The sequence below is a fragment of the Sceloporus occidentalis genome, unplaced genomic scaffold (assembly GCF_023333645.1).
Source record: "Sceloporus occidentalis isolate IW3139 unplaced genomic scaffold, rSceOcc1.0.p SCAF_322, whole genome shotgun sequence".
NCBI lineage: Eukaryota > Metazoa > Chordata > Lepidosauria > Squamata > Phrynosomatidae > Sceloporus > Sceloporus occidentalis.
Genome location: NW_028317302.1, coordinates 568597 through 586139, shown reverse-complemented (window position 1 = coordinate 586139; position 17543 = coordinate 568597). Strand labels below are relative to the sequence as shown.

At 47.4% G+C, this 17543-nt stretch overlaps 26 non-coding genes across 26 annotated transcripts; all 26 read left to right on the top strand.

Annotated features, from left to right (window-relative positions):
• Positions 1-90: 90 nt before the first annotated feature.
• TRNAV-CAC (transfer RNA valine (anticodon CAC)) lies at positions 91-163 on the top strand. Its single transcript has one exon. It is a non-coding gene; the product is annotated as a tRNA-Val (tRNA).
• Positions 164-254: 91 nt separating this feature from the next.
• TRNAV-UAC (transfer RNA valine (anticodon UAC)) lies at positions 255-327 on the top strand. Its single transcript has one exon. It is a non-coding gene; the product is annotated as a tRNA-Val (tRNA).
• Positions 328-781: 454 nt separating this feature from the next.
• TRNAV-UAC (transfer RNA valine (anticodon UAC)) lies at positions 782-854 on the top strand. Its single transcript has one exon. It is a non-coding gene; the product is annotated as a tRNA-Val (tRNA).
• Positions 855-991: 137 nt separating this feature from the next.
• TRNAV-AAC (transfer RNA valine (anticodon AAC)) lies at positions 992-1064 on the top strand. The gene has a single exon. It is a non-coding gene; the product is annotated as a tRNA-Val (tRNA).
• Positions 1065-4064: 3000 nt separating this feature from the next.
• TRNAV-CAC (transfer RNA valine (anticodon CAC)) lies at positions 4065-4137 on the top strand. The gene has a single exon. It is a non-coding gene; the product is annotated as a tRNA-Val (tRNA).
• Positions 4138-4228: 91 nt separating this feature from the next.
• Positions 4229-4301, top strand: TRNAV-UAC (transfer RNA valine (anticodon UAC)). The gene has a single exon. It is a non-coding gene; the product is annotated as a tRNA-Val (tRNA).
• A 454-nt stretch (positions 4302-4755) lies between these two features.
• TRNAV-UAC (transfer RNA valine (anticodon UAC)) lies at positions 4756-4828 on the top strand. Its single transcript has one exon. It is a non-coding gene; the product is annotated as a tRNA-Val (tRNA).
• Positions 4829-4965: 137 nt separating this feature from the next.
• Positions 4966-5038, top strand: TRNAV-AAC (transfer RNA valine (anticodon AAC)). Its single transcript has one exon. It is a non-coding gene; the product is annotated as a tRNA-Val (tRNA).
• Positions 5039-5686: 648 nt separating this feature from the next.
• TRNAV-CAC (transfer RNA valine (anticodon CAC)) lies at positions 5687-5759 on the top strand. The gene has a single exon. It is a non-coding gene; the product is annotated as a tRNA-Val (tRNA).
• Positions 5760-5850: 91 nt separating this feature from the next.
• On the top strand, positions 5851-5923 carry TRNAV-UAC (transfer RNA valine (anticodon UAC)). The gene has a single exon. It is a non-coding gene; the product is annotated as a tRNA-Val (tRNA).
• A 454-nt stretch (positions 5924-6377) lies between these two features.
• TRNAV-UAC (transfer RNA valine (anticodon UAC)) lies at positions 6378-6450 on the top strand. Its single transcript has one exon. It is a non-coding gene; the product is annotated as a tRNA-Val (tRNA).
• Positions 6451-6587: 137 nt separating this feature from the next.
• Positions 6588-6660, top strand: TRNAV-AAC (transfer RNA valine (anticodon AAC)). Its single transcript has one exon. It is a non-coding gene; the product is annotated as a tRNA-Val (tRNA).
• A 648-nt stretch (positions 6661-7308) lies between these two features.
• Positions 7309-7381, top strand: TRNAV-CAC (transfer RNA valine (anticodon CAC)). Its single transcript has one exon. It is a non-coding gene; the product is annotated as a tRNA-Val (tRNA).
• A 91-nt stretch (positions 7382-7472) lies between these two features.
• On the top strand, positions 7473-7545 carry TRNAV-UAC (transfer RNA valine (anticodon UAC)). The gene has a single exon. It is a non-coding gene; the product is annotated as a tRNA-Val (tRNA).
• A 454-nt stretch (positions 7546-7999) lies between these two features.
• Positions 8000-8072, top strand: TRNAV-UAC (transfer RNA valine (anticodon UAC)). Its single transcript has one exon. It is a non-coding gene; the product is annotated as a tRNA-Val (tRNA).
• A 137-nt stretch (positions 8073-8209) lies between these two features.
• Positions 8210-8282, top strand: TRNAV-AAC (transfer RNA valine (anticodon AAC)). Its single transcript has one exon. It is a non-coding gene; the product is annotated as a tRNA-Val (tRNA).
• Positions 8283-11276: 2994 nt separating this feature from the next.
• Positions 11277-11349, top strand: TRNAV-CAC (transfer RNA valine (anticodon CAC)). The gene has a single exon. It is a non-coding gene; the product is annotated as a tRNA-Val (tRNA).
• Positions 11350-11440: 91 nt separating this feature from the next.
• On the top strand, positions 11441-11513 carry TRNAV-UAC (transfer RNA valine (anticodon UAC)). The gene has a single exon. It is a non-coding gene; the product is annotated as a tRNA-Val (tRNA).
• A 454-nt stretch (positions 11514-11967) lies between these two features.
• Positions 11968-12040, top strand: TRNAV-UAC (transfer RNA valine (anticodon UAC)). Its single transcript has one exon. It is a non-coding gene; the product is annotated as a tRNA-Val (tRNA).
• A 137-nt stretch (positions 12041-12177) lies between these two features.
• On the top strand, positions 12178-12250 carry TRNAV-AAC (transfer RNA valine (anticodon AAC)). The gene has a single exon. It is a non-coding gene; the product is annotated as a tRNA-Val (tRNA).
• Positions 12251-15246: 2996 nt separating this feature from the next.
• Positions 15247-15319, top strand: TRNAV-CAC (transfer RNA valine (anticodon CAC)). Its single transcript has one exon. It is a non-coding gene; the product is annotated as a tRNA-Val (tRNA).
• Positions 15320-15410: 91 nt separating this feature from the next.
• On the top strand, positions 15411-15483 carry TRNAV-UAC (transfer RNA valine (anticodon UAC)). Its single transcript has one exon. It is a non-coding gene; the product is annotated as a tRNA-Val (tRNA).
• A 454-nt stretch (positions 15484-15937) lies between these two features.
• On the top strand, positions 15938-16010 carry TRNAV-UAC (transfer RNA valine (anticodon UAC)). Its single transcript has one exon. It is a non-coding gene; the product is annotated as a tRNA-Val (tRNA).
• A 137-nt stretch (positions 16011-16147) lies between these two features.
• TRNAV-AAC (transfer RNA valine (anticodon AAC)) lies at positions 16148-16220 on the top strand. The gene has a single exon. It is a non-coding gene; the product is annotated as a tRNA-Val (tRNA).
• Positions 16221-16868: 648 nt separating this feature from the next.
• On the top strand, positions 16869-16941 carry TRNAV-CAC (transfer RNA valine (anticodon CAC)). Its single transcript has one exon. It is a non-coding gene; the product is annotated as a tRNA-Val (tRNA).
• Positions 16942-17032: 91 nt separating this feature from the next.
• On the top strand, positions 17033-17105 carry TRNAV-UAC (transfer RNA valine (anticodon UAC)). Its single transcript has one exon. It is a non-coding gene; the product is annotated as a tRNA-Val (tRNA).
• Positions 17106-17543: the final 438 nt, after the last annotated feature.

The window sequence follows — 17543 nt, the reverse complement described above, 5'->3', positions numbered from 1 at the left end:
CACTTTGCTGACCCAATCCTGTAGTTTTCTCCTTACTTTCTATTAACAAATATTGTCTGAAAGCGCTTGAACGTGTCGTCTGCCAGGTTTGTGTCTGTAGTGTAGTGGTTATCACATTCGCCTCACACGCGAAAGGTTCTTGGTTCGAAACCAAGCAGAAACAGCTTATTGTTTTATGAATTTAAAACTACACCTACATTTCTTTCCAAAGAAAGAGTACTGTCAGAGAGGTGACAAGACCACTGCTATCCCAAGTTTCTGTAGTGTAGTGGTTATCACGTTTGCCTTACACGCAAAAGGGCTCTGGTTCGAAACCAGGCAAGAGCATGTTTTGTATAGAGTTCATTTTGTTATGCATGCTGTACATCATTTAAACAAAACACCTACTCATTTCACGAAAATCCCATCATTGCACCATGAAATCACTGTGCCGTTCATATCATTTGTTCAGTGTTAGAAATTGCTGAAATTCATAAAGAAAGGAAATTGAAATGATCTGTATGGGATTCTTAGAGTGTTTAAGCTCCCAAGTCAAATTCTTGTAAAGGAGCTAAAAATGAAAACTTCCTAGCAGGGGTCTTAAAATCAGAGAAAATTTAAGCTTAACTGTAGAGGGGATGTAAACATTTCACCATAACTATGTCACAGATTTTCCCTGGGGTGTAGCCTACTCAACTGCGAAGTTTCTTAGCACTTTACTGACCCAATCCTGTAGTTTTCTCCTTACTTTCTAGTAACACATATTGTCTGAAAGCATTTGAAAGCATGCTCTGCCAGGTTTGTTTCTGTAGTGTAGTGGTTATCACGTTCGCCTTACACGCGAAAGGTCCTCGGTTCGAAACCGAGCAGAAACAACTGTTGTTTTATGAATTGAAAACTACACCTGCATTTCTTGCAAAGGTAGCACACGTTGAGTTGTTTTTGTTTTTTTAAACCATGTTTCCAAAGAAAGAGTACTGTCAGAGAGGTGAGAAAGTTGTAGCCAGGTCAAGTTTCTGTAGTGTAGTGGTTATCACGTTTGCCTAACACGCAAAAGATCCCTGGTTCGAAACCAGGCAGAAACATGTTTTTTTGGGTAGATCAATGTTTATTAAGGTTTTTCAGTTTTGTGGGAAGAGGCAGGGGGAAGGGTACAGAAAATCAAAAGAATCAGAGGGGGGGGGAAATAAGCAGGTACGATTGACACTGTGCAGTGTACAGATACCACGTCGAGAGAACATGAGTACAAAGGAAAATGGTCACAACATTTACATATAGCGGAAAAAACGGCACGGCAGGAACAGGGAGCTCCAGAGCAATAGGACACATGGTTACAAATACTCCTTCTCCGCAAAGACAGAGCACATGAAAAAGGCAGTGCGTAGACACTCCGGCAGTTGTTACCCAAAGGGGGGGAGCCTAGGCGTTGCGCCTACGTGCCAGAAGGAGCAGGGGCGCTGGCGCCGGAGAGCAGGGGGCAACCACGCGCGCCGAGGCAGACTTCTAAACCAGGCAGGCGGGTGCTACTGATGCGGAGACTGCATGCCATGTATGCACGGTGCGGGGATGCTATATGCTTGGATGACGGGGAAGCGAGACAAGAAAACGTCGACATCCCCTGTGCAACCTCGAGTGAGCTCAGCGCGATTACCTGCACGGACACCCCCAGCACCTAGCCTTGGTGGCATAGCCCTGGACCTGTAGGGAAGGAGGGCAGCAAGGATGTGAGAGGGAAGGGAAGAAGGGAAAAGCAGAAACAGAAAGGACAAAGGAAAAAAAAAAAAAAAAAAAGGGGGGGGGAGCTTGGTAGGGGGCAAAGTGACCACGTTTCGGATGGAGGCAACTCGGAGGCCGCAGCTCAGGGGGGCACGCCGTCAAGCAATGGGCGAATTTGGGGGCTAGCGAGCAGTTGCAACCAGTGAAACCAGATGCGGTTATGTTTTTCAGACCTCTCCGTGGTAGAATAGATCAATTCCTCAAGAACTGGAGTCCGCTCCACCCGTTGGATCCACTCCCGAATCGTAGGGGGGGAAGAATCACCCCAATGCAAGGGGATAAGGGCTTTCGCAGCTGTCAGAAGGTAGCGGACCACTGCATTCTTGTACCACGAAATCGGGTGAAGGAGAAGGAATTCCGGCGAAAAGGGAATGTCCCTGTCGGTGAGGGATCGAACATGGGAGTGAATGGCCGACCAATAGGGAGCTATGCTGGGACAGGACCACCACAGATGAAGCAAAGAGCAGGGAGATGCACCAAACTGCCAGCATTCATCCCTCCTATCGGGACAGAACCGGGCTGTGGTCGACGGGGGCCTATACCACAGGGCCATCAGCTTGTAGGACATCTCCTGGACCCTGTTATTAAGGGAGCAACGGTGAGTGAGCACGCAGATCTTTTCCCACTGTTGCTCGGTGAGAGTGAGTTGCAGTGAGGCCTCCCACTTGCCCTCGTGAGGTGGGGGGGGGGAAACAGCCGAGAGGAGGAGGCCATAGAGGAGCGATACGCCATGAGGTGGGGGGTGAGGTCAGGGTGCACAGCGCTTCAAACCTGGTGAGATCCCTAAGGACCTGGTGTTTACGGCCCAGGGAACGAAAGAAATTGCCCAGCTGGGCATAGCGGAAGCGCGCCAGGGACGTGGGAGGGGCCGGGCCCACCAGAGCCTCCAAGGGCTGTAGACCCGATGGGGAGAGGTATGCACGGATGCCTAGCGTCCCCCTGGCGGCCACCTCAGGGAAGACATCGCCTCCCATGCCCGGAGGGAAATCGGGATTGTCGCGTATCGGAGTAAGAGGAGACGGGAGAAAAGAGACAGAGGTGCCCCGCAAACACTGAGCGTCGCCCGGGTAAGGAACTAATCGACGAGCCCAGCATGCCGCTCTCCACCTCCAGCCACCGCTTCCCACCAGAACCACAGGCCCACTCCACTATCTGCAAGAGATGGCATGTCCGGTAGTATGTACGCGGACACGGCAAAGCCAGACCACCTCTCGACTTGGGCAGGATCAGGACATTATATCGAATGCGGGGGGAGCGGGGGCCCCATATAAAACGGAGAAAGGCAGAGCGGACAGAAGCGAAGAAGGAGGGGGGAAGGTGTATGGGTAGAGTCTGGAACAAGTAGAGGAGTCTGGGCATCACATTAATTTGAATAGTGTTGACCCTACCCAGCCACGTGACAGTGAGCCGGGACCATCTGCGGAAGTCGGACTGTATAGTGGAAAGGAGCGGCAGGAAGTTCTTAGCGTACAGCCGGGAGTGATCGGGGGATATCCACACTCCTAGGTATTTCAATTTAGTATCGCACCATGCGAAGGGGAAAGCCGCGCGCAAGGAGGTACTGACAGCATCTGGCACATTAACACCCAGGAGCTCAGATTTAGACATGTTGACTTTGAAGTTGGAAAGGTCACTGTATGTCGCGAGCTCTTGCAGGACAGAGGGCAGGGAGATGCGGGGCTGGGCCAACGTGAAAAGGAGGTCATCAGCATACCCCAATACCTTATGGTGGGACCGCCCCACCTGGAGTACCGAGATGTCCGGGTTCTGGCGTATCGCCTGCAAAAGGGGTTCCAGTGATAAAACAAACAGCATCGGTGAGAGGGGGCAACCCTGTCGGGTCCCAGCAGGAACATGTTTTGTGTAGAGTTCTTTTTCTCATGCATGCTGTACATCATTTAAAAAAAACACCTACTCATTTCACGAAAATCCCATCATTGCACCATGAAATCACTGTGCCGTTCATATCATTTGTTCAGTGTTAGAAATTGCTGAAATTCATAAAGAAAGGAAATTGAAATGATCTGTATGGGATTCTTAGAGGGTTTAAGCTCCCAAGTCAAATTCTTGTAAAGGAGCTAAAAATGAAAACTTCTTAGCAGGGTTCTTAAAATCAGAGAAAATTTAAGCTTAACTGTAGAGGGGATGTAAACATTTCACCATAACTATGTCACAGATTTTCCCTGGGGTGTAGCCTACTCAACTGTGAAGTTTCTTAGCACTTTGCTGACCCAATCCTGTAGTTTTCTCCTTACTTTCTATTAACAAATATTGTCTGAAAGCGCTTGAACGTGTCATCTGCCAGGTTTGTTTCTGTAGTGTAGTGGTTATCACATTCGCCTCACGCGCGAAAGGTTCTCGGTTCGAAACCGAGCAGAAACGGCTTATTGTTTTATGAATTTAAAACTACACCTACATTTCTTTCCAAAGAAAGAGTACTGTCAGAGAGGTGAGAAAACTGTAGCCAGGTCAAGTTTCTGTAGTGTAGTGGTTATCACGTTTGCCTTACACGCAAAAGGGCTCTGGTTCGAAACCAGGCAAGAGCATGTTTTGTATAGAGTTCATTTTGTTATGCATGCTGTACATCATTTAAAAAAAACACCTACTCATTTCACGAAAATCCCATCATTGCACCATGAAATCACTGTGCCGTTCATATCATTTGTTCAGTGTTAGAAATTGCTGAAATTCATAAAGAAAGGAAATTGAAATGATCTGTATGGGATTCTTAGAGTGTTTAAGCTCCCAAGTCAAATTCTTGTAAAGGAGCTAAAAATGAAAACTTCCTAGCAGGGGTCTTAAAATCAGAGAAAATTTAAGCTTAACTGTAGAGGGGATGTAAACATTTCACCATAACTATGTCACAGATTTTCCCTGGGGTGTAGCCTACTCAACTGCGAAGTTTCTTAGCACTTTACTGACCCAATCCTGTAGTTTTCTCCTTACTTTCTAGTAACACATATTGTCTGAAAGCATTTGAAAGCATGCTCTGCCAGGTTTGTTTCTGTAGTGTAGTGGTTATCACGTTCGCCTTACACGCGAAAAGTCCTCGGTTCGAAACCGAGCAGAAACAACTGTTGTTTTATGAATTGAAAACTACACCTGCATTTCTTGCAAAGGTAGCACACGTTGAGTTGTTTTTGTTTTTTTAAACCATGTTTCCAAAGAAAGAGTACTGTCAGAGAGGTGAGAAAACTGTAGCCAGGTCAAGTTTCTGTAGTGTAGTGGTTATCACGTTTGCCTAACACGCAAAAGATCCCTGGTTCGAAACCAGGCAGAAACATGTTTTTTGGGTAAATCAATGTTTAGTAAGGTTTTTCAGTTTTGTGGGAAGAGGCAGGGGGAAGGGTACAGAAAATCAAAAGAATCAGAGGGGGGGGGGAATAAGCAGGTACGATTGACACTGTGCAGTGTACAGATACCACGTCGAGAGAACATGAGTACAAAGGAAAATGGTCACAACATTTACATATAGCGGAAAAAACGGCACGGCAGGAACAGGGAGCTCCAGAGCAATAGGACACATGGTTACAAATACTCCTTCTCCGCAAAGACAGAGCACATGAAAAAGGCAGTGCGTAGACACTCCGGCAGTTGTTACCCAAAGGGGGGGAGCCTAGGCGTTGCGCCTACGTGCCAGAAGGAGCAGGGGCGCTGGCGCCGGAGAGCAGGGGGCAACCACGCGCGCCGAGGCAGACTTCTAAACCAGGCAGGCGGGTGCTACTGATGCGGAGACTGCATGCCATGTAAGCTTAACTGTAGAGGGGATGTAAACATTTCACCATAACTATGTCACAGATTTTCCCTGTGGTGTAGCCTACTCAACTGTGAAGTTTCTTAGCACTTTGCTGACCCAATCCTGTAGTTTTCTCCTTACTTTCTATTAACAAATATTTTCTGAAAGCGCTTGAACGTGTCATCTGCTAGGTTTGTGTCTGTAGTGTAGTGGTTATCACATTCGCCTCACACGCGAAAGGTTCTCGGTTCGAAACCGAGCAGAAACAGCTTATTGTTTTATGAATTTAAAACTACACCTACATTTCTTTCCAAAGAAAGAGTACTGTCAGAGAGGTGACAAGACCGCTGCTACCTCAAGTTTCTGTAGTGTAGTGGTTATCACGTTTGCCTTACATGCAAAAGGTCTCTGGTTCGAAACCAGGCAAGAGCATGTTTTGTATAGAGTTCATTTTGTTATGCATGCTGTACATCATTTAAAAAAAACACCTACTCATTTCACGAAAATCCCATCATTGCACCATGAAATCACTGTGCCGTTCATATCATTTGTTCAGTGTTAGAAATTGCTGAAATTCATAAAGAAAGGAAATTGAAATGATCTGTATGGGATTCTTAGAGTGTTTAAGCTCCCAAGTCAAATTCTTGTAAAGGAGCTAAAAATGAAAACTTCCTAGCAGGGGTCTTAAAATCAGAGAAAATTTAAGCTTAACTGTAGAGGGGATGTAAACATTTCACCATAACTATGTCACAGATTTTCCCTGGGGTGTAGCCTACTCAACTGCGAAGTTTCTTAGCACTTTACTGACCCAATCCTGTAGTTTTCTCCTTACTTTCTAGTAACACATATTGTCTGAAAGCATTTGAAAGCATGCTCTGCCAGGTTTGTTTCTGTAGTGTAGTGGTTATCACATTCGCCTTACACGCGAAAGGTCCTCGGTTCGAAACCGAGCAGAAACAACTGTTGTTTTATGAATTGAAAACTACACCTGCATTTCTTGCAAAGGTAGCACACGTTGAGTTGTTTTTGTTTTTTTAAACCATGTTTCCAAAGAAAGAGTACTGTCAGAGAGGTGAGAAAAATGTAGCCAAGTCAAGTGTCTGTAGTGTAGTGGTTATCACGTTTGCCTAACACGCAAAAGATCCCTGGTTCGAAACCAGGCAGAAACATGTTTTTTGGGTAAATCAATGTTTATTAAGGTTTTTCAGTTTTGTGGGAAGAGGCAGGGGGAAGGGTACAGAAAATCAAAAGAATCAGAGGGGGGGGGGAATAAGCAGGTACGATTGACACTGTGCAGTGTACAGATACCACGTCAAGAGAACATGAGTACAAAGGAAAATGGTCACAACATTTACATATAGCGGAAAAAACGGCACGGCAGGAACAGGGAGCTCCAGAGCAATAGGACACATGGTTACAAATACTCCTTCTCCGCAAAGACAGAGCACATGAAAAAGGCAGTGCGTAGACACTCCGGCAGTTGTTACCCAAAGGGGGGGAGCCTAGGCGTTGCGCCTACGTGCCAGAAGGAGCAGGGGCGCTGGCGCCGGAGAGCAGGGGGCAACCACGCGCGCCGAGGCAGACTTCTAAACCAGGCAGGCGGGTGCTACTGATGCGGAGACTGCATGCCATGTAAGCTTAACTGTAGAGGGGATGTAAACATTTCACCATAACTATGTCACAGATTTTCCCTGGGGTGTAGCCTACTCAACTGTGAAGTTTCTTAGCACTTTGCTGACCCAATCCTGTAGTTTTCTCCTTATTTTCTATTAACAAATATTGTCTGAAAGCGCTTGAACGTGTCGTCTGCCAGGTTTGTGTCTGTAGTGTAGTGGTTATCACATTCGCCTCACACGCGAAAGGTTCTCGGTTCGAAACCGAGCAGAAACAGCTTATTGTTTTATGAATTTAAAACTACACCTACATTTCTTTCCAAAGAAAGAGTACTGTCAGAGAGGTGACAAGACCACTGCTACCTCAAGTTTCTGTAGTGTAGTGGTTATCACGTTTGCCTTACACGCAAAAGGTCTCTGGTTCGAAACCAGGCAAGAGCATGTTTTGTATAGAGTTCATTTTGTTATGCATGCTGTACATCATTTAAAAAAAACACCTACTCATTTCACGAAAATCCCATCATTGCACCATGAAATCACTGTGCCGTTCATATGATTTGTTCAGTGTTAGAAATTGCTGAAATTCATAAAGAAAGGAAATTGAAATGATCTGTATGGAATTCTTAGAGTGTTTACGCTCCCAAGTCAAATTCTTGTAAAGGAGCTAAAAATGAAAACTTCCTAGCAGGGGTCTTAAAATCAGAGAAAATTTAAGCTTAACTGTAGAGGGGATGTAAACATTTCACCATAACTATGTCACAGATTTTCCCTGGGGTGTAGCCTACTCAACTGCGAAGTTTCTTAGCACTTTACTGACCCAATCCTGTAGTTTTCTCCTTACTTTCTAGTAACACATATTGTCTGAAAGCATTTGAAAGCATGCTCTGCCAGGTTTGTTTCTGTAGTGTAGTGGTTATCACATTCGCCTTACATGCGAAAGGTCCTCGGTTCCAAACCGAGCAGAAACAACTGTTGTTTTATGAATTGAAAACTACACCTGCATTTCTTGCAAAGGTAGCACACGTTGAGTTGTTTTTGTTTTTTAAAACCATGTTTCCAAAGAAAGAGTACTGTCAGAGAGGTGAGAAAAATGTAGCCAGGTCAAGTTTCTGTAGCGTAGTGGTTATCACGTTTGCCTAACACGCAAAAGATCCCTGGTTCGAAACCAGGCAGAAACATGTTTTTTGGGTAAATCAATGTTTATTAAGGTTTTTCAGTTTTGTGGGAAGAGGCAGGGGGAAGGGTACAGAAAATCAAAAGAATCAGAGGGGGGGGGGAATAAGCAGGTACGATTGACACTGTGCAGTGTACAGATACCACGTCGAGAGAACATGAGTACAAAGGAAAATGGTCACAACATTTACATATAGCGGAAAAAACGGCACGGCAGGAACAGGGAGCTCCAGAGCAATAGGACACATGGTTACAAATACTCCTTCTCCGCAAAGACAGAGCACATGAAAAAGGCAGTGCGTAGACACTCCGGCAGTTGTTACCCAAAGGGGGGGAGCCTAGGCGTTGCGCCTACGTGCCAGAAGGAGCAGGGGCGCTGGCGCCGGAGAGCAGGGGGCAACCACGCGCGCCGAGGCAGACTTCTAAACCAGGCAGGCGGGTGCTACTGATGCGGAGACTGCATGCCATGTATGCACGGTGCGGGGATGCTATAGGGTTGGATGACGGGGAAGCGAGACAAGAAAACGTCGACATCCCCTGTGCAACCTCGAGTGAGCTCAGCGCGATAACCTGCACGGACACCCCCAGCACCTAGCCTTGGTGGCATAGCCCTGGACCTGTAGGGAAGGAGGGCAGCAAGGATGTGAGAGGGAAGGGAAGAAGGGAAAAGCGGAAACAGAAAGGACAAAGGAAAAAAAAAAAAGGGGGGGGAGCTCGGTAGGGGGCAAAGTGACCACGTTTCGGATGGAGGCAACTCGGAGGCCGCAGCTCAGGAGGGCACGCCGTCAAGCAATGGGCGAATTTGGGGGCTAGCGAGCAGTTGCAACCAGTGAAACCAGATGCGGTTATGTTTTTCAGACCTCTCCGTGGTAGAATAGATCAATTCCTCAAGAACTGGAGTCCGCTCCACCCGTTGGATCCACTCCCGAATCGTAGGGGGGGAAGAATCACCCCAATGCAAGGGGATAAGGGCTTTCGCAGCTGTCAGAAGGTAGAGGACCACTGCATTCTTGTACCACGAAATCGGGTGAAGGAGAAGGAATTCCGGCGAAAAGGGAATGTCCCTGTCGGTGAGGGATCGAACATGGGAGTGAATGGCCGACCAATAGGGAGCTATGCTGGGACAGGACCACCACAGATGAAGCAAAGAGCAGGGAGATGCACCAAACTGCCAGCATTCATCCCTCCTATCGGGACAGAACCGGGCTGTGGTCGACGGGGGCCTATACCACAGGGCCATCAGCTTGTAGGACATCTCCTGGACCCTGTTATTAAGGGAGCAACGGTGAGTGAGCACGCAGATCTTTTCCCACTGTTGCTCGGTGAGAGTGAGTTGCAGTGAGGCCTCCCACTTGCCCTCGTTAGGTGGGGGGGAGGGAAAAACAGCCGAGAGGAGGAGGCCATAGAGGAGCGATACGCCATGAGGTGGGGGCGAGGTCAGGGTGCACAGCGCTTCAAACCTGGTGAGATCCCTAAGGACCTGGTGTTTACGGCCCAGGGAACGAAAGAAATTGCCCAGCTGGGCATAGCGGAAGCGTGCCAGGGACGTGGGAGGGGCCGGGCCCACCAGAGCCTCCAAGGGCTGTAGACCCGATGGGGAGAGGTATGCACGGATGCCTAGCGTCCCCCTGGCGGCCACCTCAGGGAAGACATCGCCTCCCATGCCCGGAGGGAAATCGGGATTGTCGCGTATCGGAGTAAGAGGAGACGGGAGAAAAGAGACAGAGGTGCCCCGCAAAACACTGAGCGTCGCCCGGGTAAGGAACTAATCGACGAGCCCAGCATGCCGCTCTCCACCTCCAGCCACCGCTTCCCACCAGAACCACAGGCCCACTCCACTATCCGCAAGAGATGGCATGCCCGGTAGTATGTACGCGGACACGGCAAAGCCAGACCACCTCTCGACTTGGGCAGGATCAGGACATTATATCGAATGCGGGGGGAGCGGGGGCCCCATATAAAACGGAGAAAGGCAGAGCGGACAGAAGCGAAGAAGGAGGGGGGAAGGTGTATGGGTAGAGTCTGGAACAAGTAGAGGAGTCTGGGCATCACATTAATTTTAATAGTGTTGACCCTACCCAGCCACGTGACAGTGAGCCGGGACCATCTGCGGAAGTCGGACTGTATAGTGGAAAGGAGCGGCAGGAAGTTGTTGGCGTACAGCCGGGAGTGATCGGGGGATATCCACACTCCTAGGTATTTCAATTTAGTATCGCACCATGCGAAGGGGAAAGCCGCGCGCAAGGAGGTACTGACAGCATCTGGCACATTAACACCCAGGAGCTCAGATTTAGACATGTTGACTTTGAAGTTGGAAAGGACACTGTATGTCGCGAGCTCTTGCAGGACAGAGGGCAGGGAGATGCGGGGCTGGGCCAACGTGAAAAGGAGGTCATCAGCATACCCCAATACCTTATGGTGGGACCGCCCCACCTGGAGTACCGAGATGTCCGGGTTCTGGCGTATCGCCTGCAAAAGGGGTTCCAGTGATAAAACAAACAGCATCGGTGAGAGGGGGCAACCCTGTCGGGTCCCAGCAGGAACATGTTTTGTGTAGAGTTCTTTTTCTCATGCATGCTGTACATCATTTAAAAAAAACACCTACTCATTTCACGAAAATCCCATCATTGCACCATGAAATCACTGTGCCGTTCATATCATTTGTTCAGTGTTAGAAATTGCTGAAATTCATAAAGAAAGGAAATTGAAATGATCTGTATGGGATTCTTAGAGGGTTTAAGCTCCCAAGTCAAATTCTTGTAAAGGAGCTAAAAATGAAAACTTCTTAGCAGGGTTCTTAAAATCAGAGAAAATTTAAGCTTAACTGTAGAGGGGATGTAAACATTTCACCATAACTATGTCACAGATTTTCCCTGGGGTGTAGCCTACTCAACTGTGAAGTTTCTTAGCACTTTGCTGACCCAATCCTGTAGTTTTCTCCTTACTTTCTATTAACAAATATTGTCTGAAAGCGCTTGAACGTGTCGTCTGCCAGGTTTGTTTCTGTAGTGTAGTGGTTATCACATTTGTCTCACACGCGAAAGGTCCTCGGTTCGAAACCGAGCAGAAACAGCTTATTGTTTTATGAATTTAAAACTACACCTACATTTCTTTCCAAAGAAAGAGTACTGTCAGAGAGGTGACAAGACCACTGCTATCCCAAGTTTCTGTAGTGTAGTGGTTATCACGTTTGCTTTACACGCAAAAGGTCTCTGGTTCGAAACCAGGCAAGAGCATGTTTTGTATAGAGTTCATTTTGTTATGCATGCTGTACATCATTTAAAAAAAACACCTACTCATTTCACGAAAATCCCATCATTGCACCATGAAATCACTGTGCCGTTCATATCATTTGTTCAGTGTTAGAAATTGCTGAAATTCATAAAGAAAGGAAATTGAAATGATCTGTATGGGATTCTTAGAGTGTTTAAGCTCCCAAGTCAAATTCTTGTAAAGGAGCTAAAAATGAAAACTTCCTAGCAGGGGTCTTAAAATCAGAGAAAATTTAAGCTTAACTGTAGAGGGGATGTAAACATTTCACCATAACTATGTCACAGATTTTCCCTGGGGTGTAGCCTACTCAACTGCGAAGTTTCTTAGCACTTTACTGACCCAATCCTGTAGTTTTCTCCTTACTTTCTAGTAACACATATTGTCTGAAAGCATTTGAAAGCACGCTCTGCCAGGTTTGTTTCTGTAGTGTAGTGGTTATCACATTCGCCTTACACGCGAAAGGTCCTCGGTTCGAAACCGAGCAGAAACAACTGTTGTTTTATGAATTGAAAACTACACCTGCATTTCTTGCAAAGGTAGCACACGTTTAGTTGTTTTTGTTTTTTTAAACCATGTTTCCAAAGAAAGAGTACTGTCAGAGAGGTGAGAAAACCGTAGCCAGGTCAAGTTTCTGTAGTGTAGTGGTTATCACGTTTGCCTAACACGCAAAAGATCCCTGGTTCGAAACCAGGCAGAAACATGTTTTTTGGGTAGATCAATGTTTATTAAGGTTTTTCAGTTTTGTGGGAAGAGGCAGGGGGAAGGGTACAGAAAATCAAAAGAATCAGAGGGGGGGGGAATAAGCAGGTACGATTGACACTGTGCAGTGTACAGATACCACGTCGAGAGAACATGAGTACAAAGGAAAATGGTCACAACATTTACATATAGCGGAAAAAACGGCACGGCAGGAACAGGGAGCTCCAGAGCAATAGGACACATGGTTACAAATACTCCTTCTCCGCAAAGACAGAGCACATGAAAAAGGCAGTGCGTAGACACTCCGGCAGTTGTTACCCAAAGGGGGGGAGCCTAGGCGTTGCGCCTACGTGCCAGAAGGAGCAGGGGCGCTGGCGCCGGAGAGCAGGGGGCAACCACGCGCGCCGAGGCAGACTTCTAAACCAGGCAGGCGGGTGCTACTGATGCGGAGACTGCATGCCATGTATGCACGGTGCGGGGATGCTATATGCTTGGATGACGGGGAAGCGAGACAAGAAAACATCGACATCCCCTGTGCAACCTCGAGTGAGCTCAGCGCGATTACCTGCACGGACACCCCCAGCACCTAGCCTTGGTGGCATAGCCCTGGACCTGTAGGGAAGGAGGGCAGCAAGGATGTGAGAGGGAAGGGAAGAAGGGAAAAGCAGAAACAGAAAGGACAAAGGAAAAAAAAAAAAAAAAAGGGGGGGGGAGCTTGGTAGGGGGCAAAGTGACCACGTTTCGGATGGAGGCAACTCGGAGGCCGCAGCTCAGGGGGGCACGCCGTCAAGCAATGGGCGAATTTGGGGGCTAGCGAGCAGTTGCAACCAGTGAAACCAGATGCGGTTATGTTTTTCAGACCTCTCCGTGGTAGAATAGATCAATTCCTCAAGAACTGGAGTCCGCTCCACCCGTTGGATCCACTCCCGAATCGTAGGGGGGGAAGAATCACCCCAATGCAAGGGGATAAGGGCTTTCGCAGCTGTCAGAAGGTAGCGGACCACTGAATTCTTGTACCACGAAATCGGGTGAAGGAGAAGGAATTCCGGCGAAAAGGGAATGTCCCTGTCGGTGAGGGATCGAACATGGGAGTGAATGGCCGACCAATAGGGAGCTATGCTGGGACAGGACCACCACAGATGAAGCAAAGAGCAGGGAGATGCACCAAACTGCCAGCATTCATCCCTCCTATCGGGACAGAACCGGGCTGTGGTCGACGGGGGCCTATACCACAGGGCCATCAGCTTGTAGGACATCTCCTGGACCCTGTTATTAAGGGAGCAACGGTGAGTGAGCACGCAGATCTTTTCCCACTGTTGCTCGGTGAGAGTGAGTTGCAGTGAGGCCTCCCACTTGCCCTCGTGAGGTGGGGGGGGGGAAACAGCCGAGAGGAGGAGGCCATAGAGGAGCGATACGCCATGAGGTGGGGGGTGAGGTCAGGGTGCACAGCGCTTCAAACCTGGTGAGATCCCTAAGGACCTGGTGTTTACGGCCCAGGGAACGAAAGAAATTGCCCAGCTGGGCATAGCGGAAGCGCGCCAGGGACGTGGGAGGGGCCGGGCCCACCAGAGCCTCCAAGGGCTGTAGACCCGATGGGGAGAGGTATGCACGGATGCCTAGCGTCCCCCTGGCGGCCACCTCAGGGAAGACATCGCCTCCCATGCCCGGAGGGAAATCGGGATTGTCGCGTATCGGAGTAAGAGGAGACGGGAGAAAAGAGACAGAGGTGCCCCGCAAACACTGAGCGTCGCCCGGGTAAGGAACTAATCGACGAGCCCAGCATGCCGCTCTCCACCTCCAGCCACCGCTTCCCACCAGAACCACAGGCCCACTCCACTATCTGCAAGAGATGGCATGTCCGGTAGTATGTACGCGGACACGGCAAAGCCAGACCACCTCTCGACTTGGGCAGGATCAGGACATTATATCGAATGCGGGGGGAGCGGGGGCCCCATATAAAACGGAGAAAGGCAGAGCGGACAGAAGCGAAGAAGGAGGGGGGAAGGTGTATGGGTAGAGTCTGGAACAAGTAGAGGAGTCTGGGCATCACATTAATTTTAATAGTGTTGACCCTACCCAGCCACGTGACAGTGAGCCGGGACAATCTGCGGAAGTCGGACTGTATAGTGGAAAGGAGCGGCAGGAAGTTCTTAGCGTACAGCCGGGAGTGATCGGGGGATATCCACACTCCTAGGTATTTCAATTTAGTATCGCACCATGCGAAGGGGAAAGCCGCGCGCAAGGAGGTACTGACAGCATCTGGCACATTAACACCCAGGAGCTCAGATTTAGACATGTTGACTTTGAAGTTGGAAAGGTCACTGTATGTCGCGAGCTCTTGCAGGACAGAGGGCAGGGAGATGCGGGGCTGGGCCAACGTGAAAAGGAGGTCATCAGCATACCCCAATACCTTATGGTGGGACCGCCCCACCTGGAGTACCGAGATGTCCGGGTTCTGGCGTATCGCCTGCAAAAGGGGTTAAAGTGATAAAACAAACAGCATCGGTGAGAGGGGGCAACCCTGTCGGGTCCCAGCAGGAACATGTTTTGTGTAGAGTTCTTTTTCTCATGCATGCTGTACATCATTTAAAAAAAACACCTACTCATTTCACGAAAATCCCATCATTGCACCATGAAATCACTGTGCCGTTCATATCATTTGTTCAGTGTTAGAAATTGCTGAAATTCATAAAGAAAGGAAATTGAAATGATCTGTATGGGATTCTTAGAGGGTTTAAGCTCCCAAGTCAAATTCTTGTAAAGGAGCTAAAAATGAAAACTTCTTAGCAGGGTTCTTAAAATCAGAGAAAATTTAAGCTTAACTGTAGAGGGGATGTAAACATTTCACCATAACTATGTCACAGATTTTCCCTGGGGTGTAGCCTACTCAACTGTGAAGTTTCTTAGCACTTTGCTGACCCAATCCTGTAGTTTTCTCCTTACTTTCTATTAACAAATATTGTCTGAAAGCGCTTGAACGTGTCGTCTGCCAGGTTTGTTTCTGTAGTGTGGTGGTTATCACATTCGCCTCACACGCGAAAGGTTCTCGGTTCGAAACCGAGCAGAAACGCCTTATTGTTTTATGAATTTAAAACTACACCTACATTTCTTTCCAAAGAAAGAGTACTGTCAGAGAGGTGAGAAAACTGTAGCCAGGTCAAGTTTCTGTAGTGTAGTGGTTATCACGTTTGCCTTACACGCAAAAGGGCTCTGGTTCGAAACCAGGCAAGAGCATGTTTTGTATAGAGTTCATTTTGTTATGCATGCTGTACATCATTTAAAAAAAACACCTACTCATTTCACGAAAATCCCATCATTGCACCATGAAATCACTGTGCCGTTCATATCATTTGTTCAGTGTTAGAAATTGCTGAAATTCATAAAGAAAGGAAATTGAAATGATCTGTATGGGATTCTTAGAGTGTTTAAGCTCCCAAGTCAAATTCTTGTAAAGGAGCTAAAAATGAAAACTTCCTAGCAGGGGTCTTAAAATCAGAGAAAATTTAAGCTTAACTGTAGAGGGGATGTAAACATTTCACCATAACTATGTCACAGATTTTCCCTGGGGTGTAGCCTACTCAACTGCGAAGTTTCTTAGCACTTTACTGACCCAATCCTGTAGTTTTCTCCTTACTTTCTAGTAACACATATTGTCTGAAAGCATTTGAAAGCATGCTCTGCCAGGTTTGTTTCTGTAGTGTAGTGGTTATCACATTCGCCTTACACGCGAAAGGTCCTCGGTTCGAAACCGAGCAGAAACAACTGTTGTTTTATGAATTGAAAACTACACCTGCATTTCTTGCAAAGGTAGCACACGTTGAGTTGTTTTTGTTTTTTTAAACCATGTTTCCAAAGAAAGAGTACTGTCAGAGAGGTGAGAAAAATGTAGCCAGGTCAAGTTTCTGTAGTGTAGTGGTTATCACGTTTGCCTAACACGCAAAAGATCCCTGGTTCGAAACCAGGCAGAAACATGTTTTTTGGGTAAATCAATGTTTATTAAGGTTTTTCAGTTTTGTGGGAAGAGGCAGGGGGAAGGGTACAGAAAATCAAAAGAATCAGAGGGGGGGGGGAATAAGCAGGTACGATTGACACTGTGCAGTGTACAGATACCACGTCGAGAGAACATGAGTACAAAGGAAAATGGTCACAACATTTACATATAGCGGAAAAAACGGCACGGCAGGAACAGGGAGCTCCAGAGCAATAGGACACATGGTTACAAATACTCCTTCTCCGCAAAGACAGAGCACATGAAAAAGGCAGTGCGTAGACACTCCGGCAGTTGTTACCCAAAGGGGGGGAGCCTAGGCGTTGCGCCTACGTGCCAGAAGGAGCAGGGGCGCTGGCGCCGGAGAGCAGGGGGCAACCACGCGCGCCGAGGCAGACTTCTAAACCAGGCAGGCGGGTGCTACTGATGCGGAGACTGCATGCCATGTAAGCTTAACTGTAGAGGGGATGTAAACATTTCACCATAACTATGTCACAGATTTTCCCTGGGGTGTAGCCTACTCAACTGTGAAGTTTCTTAGCCCTTTGCTGACCCAATCCTGTAGTTTTCTCCTTATTTTCTATTAACAAATATTGTCTGAAAGCGCTTGAACGTGTCGTCTGCCAGGTTTGTGTCTGTAGTGTAGTGGTTATCACATTCGCCTCACACGCGAAAGGTTCTCGGTTCGAAACCGAGCAGAAACAGCTTATTGTTTTATGAATTTAAAACTACACCTACATTTCTTTCCAAAGAAAGAGTACTGTCAGAGAGGTGACAAGACCACTGCTACCTCAAGTTTCTGTAGTGTAGTGGTTATCACGTTTGCCTTACACGCAAAAGGTCTCTGGTTCGAAACCAGGCAAGAGCATGTTTTGTATAGAGTTCATTTTGTTATGCATGCTGTACATCATTTAAAAAAAACACCTACTCATTTCACGAAAATCCCATCATTGCACCATGAAATCACTGTGCCGTTCATATGATTTGTTCAGTGTTAGAAATTGCTGAAATTCATAAAGAAAGGAAATTGAAATGATCTGTATGGGATTCTTAGAGTGTTTACGCTCCCAAGTCAAATTCTTGTAAAGGAGCTAAAAATGAAAACTTCCTAGCAGGGGTCTTAAAATCAGAGAAAATTTAAGCTTAACTGTAGAGGGGATGTAAACATTTCACCATAACTATGTCACAGATTTTCCCTGGGGTGTAGCCTACTCAACTGCGAAGTTTCTTAGCACTTTACTGACCCAATCCTGTAGTTTTCTCCTTACTTTCTAGTAACACATATTGTCTGAAAGCATTTGAAAGC